Raw genomic sequence first — 11,261 nt, 5'->3', positions numbered from 1 at the left:
CGCCATCATTTTGGCTATACCGACCCCTAGCCTTTGTAGTCTGAGCTCGGCGCAACCCATCGTGTAGTTCCCTATCAGAGGTCCGCGCACTCAGGTCTAGGCCGATAGGCCATGAGTTGCCGCAGACCGAGGGGCGTGTGGGCCTTTAATGCATCGCAGTCCGGGAGGCTCGTAAGTCATGAGTGCTACGCGATCCAAGGGATCATGAGTGGGAAGCGGACTGTGGCTCAGTGCCAAGCGTGGCTAAATGTGGTAAGGTATTTATGGCGGGTCAGTCTGGGCCGGACGCAAGATTCACTCGAGTGGTTCCCTTACCCGGCCCCTCGTCAGGTTCTGCCACGCCCGACCCGAGGCTCGGTGTCGTGGGGTTCTGTAGCACCCAAATTTTGAATTTGGGATTGGTAGAAGAAATCTGAGCAAAGTACCCTTGATAAATAATTAAAACATTATAATTCACCCTTTTTAAAGGTAAATGATCATAATAAAATAACGATGGTTAAAATGAATCATAATAAAGATTAGACATTGGAAAAATGTTCCTATCAAAACAAAGGGAGAATTTTTGAATATACCTTTAATCCGACTACACACTCAAATAATAATATATTGCTATAATGTGGTGTGTGTACTTCATGTTGAAAACATTACCTAATTAATATAATAATAAAATAAGTGAAGAAATACTATGTAGAAATTGTGCATCATGTGGAGTTTTTCTTGTGCATAAATTTGAAATTTAGAATTTAAAACTTGGTTTGATTTGAAAATGAAATAAGAAAGGAAAATAGAAACAATAAAGAAAAAAGGGGAAAAACTCACCTTGGGCCGAATTCTCGCGCGCCTCGGCCCAATACCATTTTACCACCGCCCCAGCTCCGTTCAACTCCACTGGCGCGCGCTTGCTCACTTACCGGTGGGTCCCGCGCATCATCTCTTTCCCCCTCTCACCGAAACAGCTGCGCGTGTGAAGCTCAACAAACTAGGGCGGAATCCACGCGGGACCCACGTGGTCAGGCGCTTCGTCCCCGCGGACAGAGCGCGTCCTGGAATAGAGTCAGCGCAGAAATCGCAGGTTTGGCCAACAGCGTCCGCGATTCGATCTCCAACCTCCCCGGCCGAGATCCTCGCTGCCTGCCCCTATTTAAACACCAGTCACAGCTTGGTCTGGCTCCATCTTCAGCCGGCCAAGATTGTCGTCAAACTTGGTGTGTTAGCCTGCTCGCCGGTGGCCGTCTCTGCGTAGGGGACGGTTAGGCTTCGGGGGTGTCTGCGGGGCCTCGTGGGGACCACAGAGGCTCGCGCATGATTTCCTGACTTTGGGGTTTTCTCTGGTGTACCGAATCGCTCGCTGGAGCTAAAGAACCACTGCGGCGCCACCATTCATCGCCACTGAGCCTCTGCGTCGTCTTCTACGCTGGTAATTTCCCCTTCCCCGTGTTCGCCCTACTTCACCGTATGTGTAGCACCGGTCCGTGTGTAGGTTTGTGCCGAGCACCACGCTCCGACGAGCTTGGTCGCCGGTGGGCAGGGCGCCTCCGCCGCGGATCGGCTGGGAGGAAGGGGTGGCGCTGTGTTCGGTTTTAGGAAGAAGGCCGACAACATGGACCGTTGATTGGCGTATCCACGGCTGTGATTGACGAGAGTGATGCTGTGGATAGATGAAGTGTGGGCCGTTAATCGCCTAGTGATCAGCTTGGATTTAATGAGAGAATAACGTTTCGGTTTGAGCTCTCGTGACCGTCACATCATGTTTGGACGGCTCTGGTCGCCTCTAGGTTACCCCTTCGACCGAGTTGAATGCGTGTCTTGGGATCTGGATCCTGTGGCCGTTAACGCGTACCGGTTCATTCATAAAAAACAATCTAATCCGTGTCGTGGCCTTTCAATCCAACGGCTCACAACGGCAGATACCCCTTCGTCCGGTGCGTTTTGCACAAGAGCCCCTGGCTTTCTTAAAAATAAAACTCGCCATCCATGCGGGGAGAATATGAGTCTGGGAAATATTGCGAGTTAGCCCCTGGGTTTCTGTTAAATAGTGGCCGCAGTCTGAGTAACTCAGAAAACTATTAGATTTAATTCAGAAATTCTTTTTAATGCAAAATAATATCCCAAACTTAGAAAATTCATAGTTAATTCATTTTAACTCCAAATTGAGTCATTCTAGTTGCAATAATTTTGTATTAATATTGTTTATCACCTAGTACCTTTGTTTAACCATGAAACTTGAATTAAAATTGCTCAATTGAATTAATCTATTCTAGGTGCTAAATGATTTTAGAAATTCATAACTCAATATCCGTAGCTCCGAATTTAGTGGTTCTTATTTCTACGATCTTGTAGCAACGCGTAGATCATAATTATACAGTTTATCCTTATGTTTGGTGTAATGTTAATTTTGCCTATACACTGTTTGTTTGTAATGCTACGACTAGCGTGAGGACACGTGTCATCTGAAGAGCAAGTTGGTACCTGGAATCTTAAGTCCCAGGCAAGTTGTGCCCTTGATCACTTCTTTTTACCCACTCATGTTTTAATTAATCATAATGATCTGCATAGGTTAATTTTGATGGGACCCAATAGGTTACCCTAGTTTGATTATCTTTATACCTTGTTTACCACTAAACTTTTTGGGTAGTACTTGCTAGTGCTTTATGTGGTTTTGGGTATGAAGATACATTATTCATGATCACACTTTTATTATCTATTTATTGTTACTGTCATGATAAGATCATTATGTTAATTAGAACATGGAGCGACCACCCGGGAAAACAGTGCTACCACAAGGGTTTAATGGGACGCCCTTGGCTGATTAATTAGGAAAGCTAGTGGAAGACTACCTTACCCAAAAGGGGCAAGGACAGTAGGGGAGTGGTCAGTGTAGGGAGGTCCTTGGGATGATTTTGCTGCGATGGCGATCATGCGAGGGATCCCTGCATTGGAGCTTCCTATAAACTGTAGCGGGTTTTCTGAAGCTAGTGGAACTTTGTAAAGGCCTCGTAGTGTTACCCTGCCTTGCCTCCTCGGTAGAGGTGTATGGGAAGTCACGATCCCTTGGCAGATGGGTAACATGACTTGTGGTTAAAGATGCGCAACCTCTGCAGAGTGTAAAACTGGTATACTAGCCATGCTCACGGTCATGAGCAGCTCGGACCCTCACATGATTAATTTATGGAACTAATTTCAATTTGTCATATGCATTGCATCGCAGGTGATGTTGTTACTTTTGTTCTACTACTTAATTGGGTTGGTATTTACTTATACTTAGTAACTGCTAATAAAATTTTGACCAACTTTAAAAGCAATGCTCAGCTCTAACCATCCTCTTTGATAAGCCTTACACTTCACGTGAGCTCCCACCTTTGGCGAGTTCATGCACATTATTCCCCACAACTTGTTGAGCGATGAACGTATGTGAGCTCCCTCTTGCTGTCTCACACCCCCCACAGGTCAAGAACAGGTACCACAGGATGAGGCGCGTGGAGGATGTTGTGACGAGCTCGTGAGAGGTCTAGGCTGTCGTCTCCCAGTCAACTTTGGGTTGCTGGACCGTTGTCTCCTTATAATATAATTATTTATTTTGTACAGAACTCCTATTATATAGTAAAGATGTGACATTCGGTCCTGTGCCATGATTCATCATATGTGTGAGACTTGGTCCCAACACACCTGGTGATTATGTTCGCGCCCGGGTCTTGGTGCCCCGAAACCCGGGTGTGACAGGTTCGACCTGAGGTGGGCTCTTTCAGGGTTGACATATCCACCTCTCCAACTGACTAACAGGCCCTAGCGACCAAGGCCCTTCCCTTAGCACACTCTCTGGCTGGTAAGTCCCAGGGACTAGGGATCATTTCCTCGACAATACCTCTTATGGGCTAGTTCGGTGACTAGGGAATTGGAGGAGACACATAGGGAGGAATCACCTTGCTATCCCCATGGACCCCCTCCAATTTCGGTGACTAGGGAATTAGAGGTATCCATGGAAAGGAATCACCTTGCTATCCCCATGGCAAGGGGATCCCTTCCCATGGACCCCCTCTAATTCTCTAGTCACCAAATCAGTTCTATGTGGTGTTTGGTTTCTCTAACTAAAGTTTAGTTCATGTCACATTAAATATTTAAATATCAACTAGCTATATACACGTGCGTTGCAATGGGGGACACTTGTATACACATAGGTCATTGTTTAGTGATGCTATCAAGAATCAACTCAACAATCATAACAAATGTCGAAATCTGCCATTTCGAACGACCAAAATTTGGTTCAATGTAACTATTAATCGAAATAGGCAAACCCTAAGTTGAATACATGATATGATGATATACCATGACCTCCATAGAACAATTTTGTATTGTAGGGTTAAAATTATAAAAAGGAGATCCTAAGGCTATCGAAAGGAGATGGTGAGTTGTGACTATCAAAATTATTTTAGCTCACAAGTATGGCCCTCTTATCTTTTATGTTGTGGGGAAATGTGTTTTGGCATGATTTCTACATTATTTATATAAAGACAAATAATATTACAATATTCAACCCATCTAAAGATGGATCCTCTAAAAACAAGGTTTCCTTACATAGACCATGAGGCAACCATGTAATTTGTATTGGAGAGCAGCTGACAATATTTAGAGAAATAAATACATAATGTGTTGGACATAGCTAGTTAAATGGTTAAGATGTCATTTCACTATTAAAACCAAAAATCAGTGCCATGAATCTACCTGTGAGGTTCCCCAACTATATAGTTTTGTGGACCATCGACATGCTCGGTTGGGCGAACCATCATGCTAACGTTGATGCCGGAGGAATTTACCAGAGCTTAGCTGACAGAAGAGATAAAGTACAATCCCAGTCAAGCACGCGAGTCAACTCATCAGAGAACATTTTGCTGCCAGTGAGGCCATCTTGAGGAGCGACTGGCACACTGAGAGCACCTAGAGGGGGGGTTAATAGGTGATCCTATGAAACTTGAACTTAATGCCACAAAAACTTGGTTAAGCGTTAGCATAATAATGCCAAGTGGCTAGAGAGGAGTCTCAACAAAACACAATAACCACAAGAGATCAATCACAGAGATGGCACAGTGGTTTATCCCGTGGTTCGGCCAAGACCAACGCTTGCCTACTCCACGTTGTGGCGTCCCAACGGACGAGGGTTGCAATCAACCCCTCTCAAGCGGTCCAAAGACCCACTTGAATACCACGGTGTTTTGCTTGCTTTACTATATCCCGTTTGCGAGGAATCTCCACACTTTGGAGCCTCTCGCCCTTACAAAGTTGTTCACAAAGAAGCACGGAGTAAGGGAGGGATTAGCAACTCACACAAGACACACAGATCACAGCAAATACGCACACACAAGACCCAGACTTAAGCTCAAAAGACTAGCACACTAGAACAGAGCTCAAATCACTAGAATGTCGAACAAGTGCGCAAGAATGGAGTGTGAGTGATCAAGAGTGCTCAAGGAATGCTTGGTTCACTCCTCCATGCGCCTAGGGGTCCCTTTTATAGCCCCAAGGCAGCTAGGAGCCGTTGAGAGCAATCCAGGAAGGCAAATCTTGCCTTCTGTCGACTGGCGCACCGGACAGTCCGGTGCACCACCGGACACTGTCCGGTGCGGATCTCTTTCCTTATTTGGCGAAGCCGACCGTTGGCGCCTTGGAGCCGTTGGCGCACCGGACACTGTCCGGTGCACACCGGACAGTCCGGTGCTCCTTTCTAGCCGTTGGCTCGGCCACGCGTCGCGCCCGGATTAAGCGGCCGACCGTTGGCCCGGCGACCGTTGGCTCACCGGACACTGTCCGGTGCACACCGGACAGTCCGATGAATTATAGTCGTACGCCGTTTATTTCTTCCCGAGAGCAGCAAGTTTGACTGAGCCAGCCTGGCGCACCGAACACTGTCCGGTGCACCACCGGACAGTCCGGTGCACCCAGACAGAGCTGGCTTTGGTTGAACATGGCCATCTCTTTTCCAATTCGATTTCTCCTGTTTCCAGCACTTAGACACAATACATTAGTCCATAAAACAATGTACTAAGTCTAGAAACATACCTTTTGACATGATTTGCACTTTGTCCACCACATTGCATAGATCAACACAAAAGCACTTGCGTTGGCACTCAATCACCAAAATACTTAGAAATGGCCCAAGGGCACATTTCCCTTTCAATCTCCCCCTTTTTGGTGATTTATGCCAACACAACATAAAGCAACTAGAACAAGTGCAATATCAATGCAAATGAGAACTCAAAATTGTTTTGATTCATATTTGGCATATATGGATCACTCTTTGCCACCACTTGGTTTGTTTTTGCAAATCAAACTCAAATTTCTATCTCTAAGTCAAACACACATGTTAAGATATAAAGAGAGTCATTCCAAGAGAAATTGATTCAAGATTTCAAAAACTCCCCTTTTTCCCATAACCAACACTTCTCCCATAAGAAGCCAACCTTTTTCCCATAACCAACACTTCTCCCCACAAGAAGCCAACTTTTGACAATAAAAGAGTTTTGACAAACCAAAAGCTCTATTCTACTATTTTCAAAAACTCTCAAGTGGTAGCTAATCCATTTATTGCTTTGACCTTTATTTTCTCCCCCTTTGGCATCAAGCACCAAAACGGGATCAATCTTGGCCCTTTAACCCCATTGCCTCACCAAAATCTTCAACTAAGAGTAAAAAGGCAATAAGAGTATAAAGATGAACTTTGGAAAGTTACTCTTTCATCGGAGTGCAGTGGAAGTCTTGCATGGTCCAAGTCCACCTTTTCCCTTTCAACCCACCTTTGAGACTAAATCAAGCAAACTCAAGCACACTGTTAGTCTCAAAGGGTCAAGTTGTAGCACATCTCCCCCTAAATTTGTGCATCACTTGCACATGGACTTGTAAGGTCCGGGGAGTGCTTGTACAACGTGAGCACCATAAGTAAACAACAAAATGCATAAGGAACATGATCAAAGGCATAAACACATGTATGCTATAAATCAATCCAAGTTTCGCGAATCTAAGACATTTAGCTCACTACGCAACTTGCAAAAGGTCTGCTCATCTAAAGGCTTGGTAAAGATATCGGCTAGCTGGTTCTCGGAGCTAACATGAAACACTTCGATATCTCCCTTTTGCTGGTGGTCTCTCAAAAAGTGATGCCGGATGTCTATGTGCTTTGTGCGGCTGTGTTCAACAGGATTATCCGCCATGCGGATAGCACTCTCATTATCACATAGGAGTGGGACTTTGCTCAGATTGTAGCCAAAGTCCCTGAGGGTTTGCCTCATCCAAAGTAGTTGCGCGCAACACTGTCCTGCGGCAACGTACTCGGCCTCAGCGGTGGATAGGGCAACGAAAGTTTGTTTCTTAGAACTCCATGACACCAGGGACCTTCCTAAGAATTGGCACGTCCCCGATGTGCTCTTCCTATCGACCTTACATCCAACATAGTCGGAGTCTGAATATCCAATCAAGTCAAAGGTAGACCCCTTTGGATACCAGATCCTGAAACAAGGCGTAGCGACTAAATATCTAAGAATTCGCTTAACCGCCACTAAGTGACACTCCTTAGGATCGGATTGAAATCTAGCACACATGCATACACTAAGCATAATGTCCGGTCTACTAGCACATAAATAAAGTAAAGACCCTATCATTGACCGGTATGCCTTTTGATCAACGGACTTACCTCCTTTGTTGAGGTCGGTGTGTCCGTCGGTTCCCATTGGAGTCTTTGCGGGCTTGGCGTCCTTCATCCCAAACCGCTTGATCAAGTCTTGCGTGTACTTTGTTTGGGAGATGAAGGTCCCATCCTTGAGTTGCCTCACTTGGAACCCAAGGAAATAGCTTAGCTCGCCCATCATTGACATCTCAAACTTTTGAGTCATCACCCTGCTAAACTCTTCACAAGACTTTTGGTTAGTAGAACCAAATATTATGTCATCGACATAAATTTGGCATACAAAAAGATCACCATCACATGTCTTAGTAAAAAGAGTTGGATCGGCTTTCCCAACCTTGAAAGCATTTGCAATTAAGAAGTCTCTAAGGCATTCATACCATGCTCTTGGGGCTTGCTTAAGTCCATAGAGCGCCTTAGAGAGCTTACACACATGGTCGGGGTACCGTTCATCCTCGAAGCCAGGGGGTTGCTCCACATACACCTCCTCCTTGATTGGCCCGTTGAGGAAAGCGCTCTTCACATTCATTTGGAACAACCTGAAAGAATGGTGAGCGGCATATGCTAGCAATATACGAATAGATTCTAGCCTAGCCACAGGAGCGAAAGTCTCCTCAAAGTCCAAACCTGCGACTTGGGCATAACCTTTTGCCACAAGTCGAGCCTTGTTCCTCGTCACCACCCCGTGCTCGTCCTGTTTGTTGCGGAACACCCACTTGGTTCCCACAACGTTTTGCTTAGGACGAGGCACAAGTGTCCAAACTTCATTTCTCTTGAAGTTGTTGAGCTCCTCCTGCATGGCCAACACCCAGTCCGGATCTAGCAAGGCCTCCTCTACCCTGAAAGGCTCAATAGAGGAGACAAAAGAGTAATGCTCACAGAAATTAACTAATCGAGATCGAGTAGTTACTCCCTTGCTAATATCACCCAAAATTTGGTCGACGGGATGATCCCTTTGAATCATCGCTCGAACTTGGGTTCGAGGTGCCTGAGGTGCTTCTTCCTCTTCACTTTGAACATCCTGTGCTCCCCCCTTGATCATGCGCCTCCACTTGAGGTACCTGTTCGTCATCTTGGGTTGGGGGATGCACCATTGTTGAGGAAGATGGTTGATCTTGCTCCAATTGTTCCTGTGGTCGCACATCGCCAATCGCCATGGTGCGCATTGCGGCCGTTGGAACGTCTTCTTCATCTACATCATCAAGATCAACAACTTGCTCTCTTGGAGAGCCATTAGTCTCATCAAATACAACGTCGCTAGAGACTTCAACCAAACTCGATGATTTGTTGAAAACTCTATACGCCTTTGTATTTGAGTCATAACCTAATAAAAACCCTTCTACGGCTTTGGGAGCAAATTTGGAATTCCTACACTTCTTCACTAGAATGTAGCATTTACTCCCAAAAACACGAAAATAGGACACATTGGGTTTGTTGCCAGTTAGCAGCTCATACGGAGGAGGCGGTGAAGGTAGACCCGGTTGATGGCGTGGCAAGCCGTGTTCACGGCTTCCGACCAAAACCGCTCGGGGGTCTTGAACTCTCTAAGCATCGTCCTCGCCATGTCGATGAGCGTCCTGTTCTTCCTCTCTACCACACCATTTTGTTGTGGTGTGTAGGGAGCGGAGAACTCGTGCTTGATCCCTTCCTCCTCAAGGAACTCCTCCACTTGAAGGTTCTTGAACTCGGACCCGTTGTCGCTCCTTATCTTCTTCACCTTGAGCTCAAACTCATTCTGAGCTCTCCTGAGGAAGCGCTTGAGGGTCCCCTGGGTTTCAGATTTATCCTGCAAAAAGAATACCCAAGTGAAGCGGGAAAAATCATCAACTATAACAAGACCATACTTACTTCCTCCTATACTTAGATAGGCGATGGGTCCGAAGAGGTCCATATGAAGCATCTCCAAGGGTCTTGATGTGGTCATCACATTTTTGGTGTGATGAGAGCTTCCCACCTGTTTGCCTGCTTGACAAGCTGCACAAGGTCTATCTTTTTCGAATTGCACATTAGTTAAACCTATCACATGTTCTCCCTTTAGAAGCTTGTGAAGGTTCTTCATCCCCACATGTGCTAAGCGGCGATGCCACAGCCAGCCCATGCTAGTCTTAGCAATTAAGCATGCATCTAGACCGGCCTCCTCTTTTGCAAAATCAACTAAGTACAGTTTGCCGTCTAATACACCCTTAAAAGCTAGTGAACCATCACTTCTTCTAAAGACAGACACATCTACATTTGTGAATAGACAATTATATCCCATATTGCATAATTGACTAACAGATAACAAATTATATCCAAGTGACTCAACTAAAAACACATTAGAAATAGAGTGCTCGGATGAAATAGCAATTTTACCTAACCCTTTTACCTTGCCTTGGTTCCCATCACCGAATATTATTGAATCTTGGGGATTCTTGTTCTTGACGTAGGAAGAGAACATCCTCTTTTCCCCTGTCATGTGGTTTGTGCATCCGCTGTCGATAATCCAGCTTGAACCCCCGGATGCATAAACCTGCAAGGCAAATTTAGGCTTGGGTCTTAGGTACCCAACTCTTGTTGGGTCCTACAAGGTTAGTCACAATTGTCTTAGGGACCCAAATGCAAGTTTTATCTCCCTTGCATCTTGCCCCTAACTTCCTAGCAATCACCTTCTTATCCTTTCTACAAATAGCAAATGAAGTATTGCAAGTATGATATATTGTAGAAGGTTCATTAACTTTCCTAGGAACATTAACAACATTTCTCCTAGGCATATTATGAACAACATTTCTCCTAGCAACATTTCTATCATGCATATAGGAAGAACTAGAGGCAAACATGGCATGAGAGTCAAAAGCATCATAAGCATTACAACTCCTATAAGCATTTCTAGATTGTCTTCTATCATGGTACATAAAAGCATGGTTCTTTTTAGCACAACTAGCCATAGGGGCCTTCCCTTTCTCCTTGGCGGAGAAGGGGGCCTTATGGCTTGTCAAGTTCTTGGCTTCCCTCTTGAAGCCAAGTCCATCCTTAATTGAGGGGTGTCTACCAATCGTGTAGGCATCCCTTGCAAATTTTAGCTTGTCAAATTCATTCTTGCTAGTCTTAAGTTGGGCATTAAGACTAGCCACTTCATCATTTAATTTAGAAATGCAAACTAGGTGTTCACTACAGGCATCAATGTCAAAATCTTTACACCTAGTGCAAATTATAACATGTTCTACACAAGAGTTAGATTTATTTGCTACTTCTAGTTTAGCATTTAGATCATTGTTAATTCTCTTTAAACTAGAGATAGAGTCATGACATGTAGACACTTCACTAGAAAGCATTTCATTCCTTTTAACTTCTAGAGCAAGTGAATTTTGTGCACTAACAAATTTATCATGCTCTTCATATAAAAGGTCCTCTTGTTTCTCTAAAAGTTTATCCTTTTCATTCAAGGCATCAATCAATTCATTAATCTTATCTATTTTAGTTCTATCCAATCCCTTGAACAAACTAGAGTAATCTATTTCTTCATCACTAGACTCATCATCACTAGAATAATCATAAGTAGTACTGTCTCGAGTACATACCTTCTCCTTCGCCATGAGGCATGTGTGACGCTCGT

The sequence above is a fragment of the Zea mays genome, chromosome 2 (genome assembly GCF_902167145.1).
Source record: "Zea mays cultivar B73 chromosome 2, Zm-B73-REFERENCE-NAM-5.0, whole genome shotgun sequence".
NCBI lineage: Eukaryota > Viridiplantae > Streptophyta > Magnoliopsida > Poales > Poaceae > Zea > Zea mays.
The sequence above is the reverse complement of the archived record's forward strand: the minus strand, read 5'-3'. Positions refer to the sequence as shown.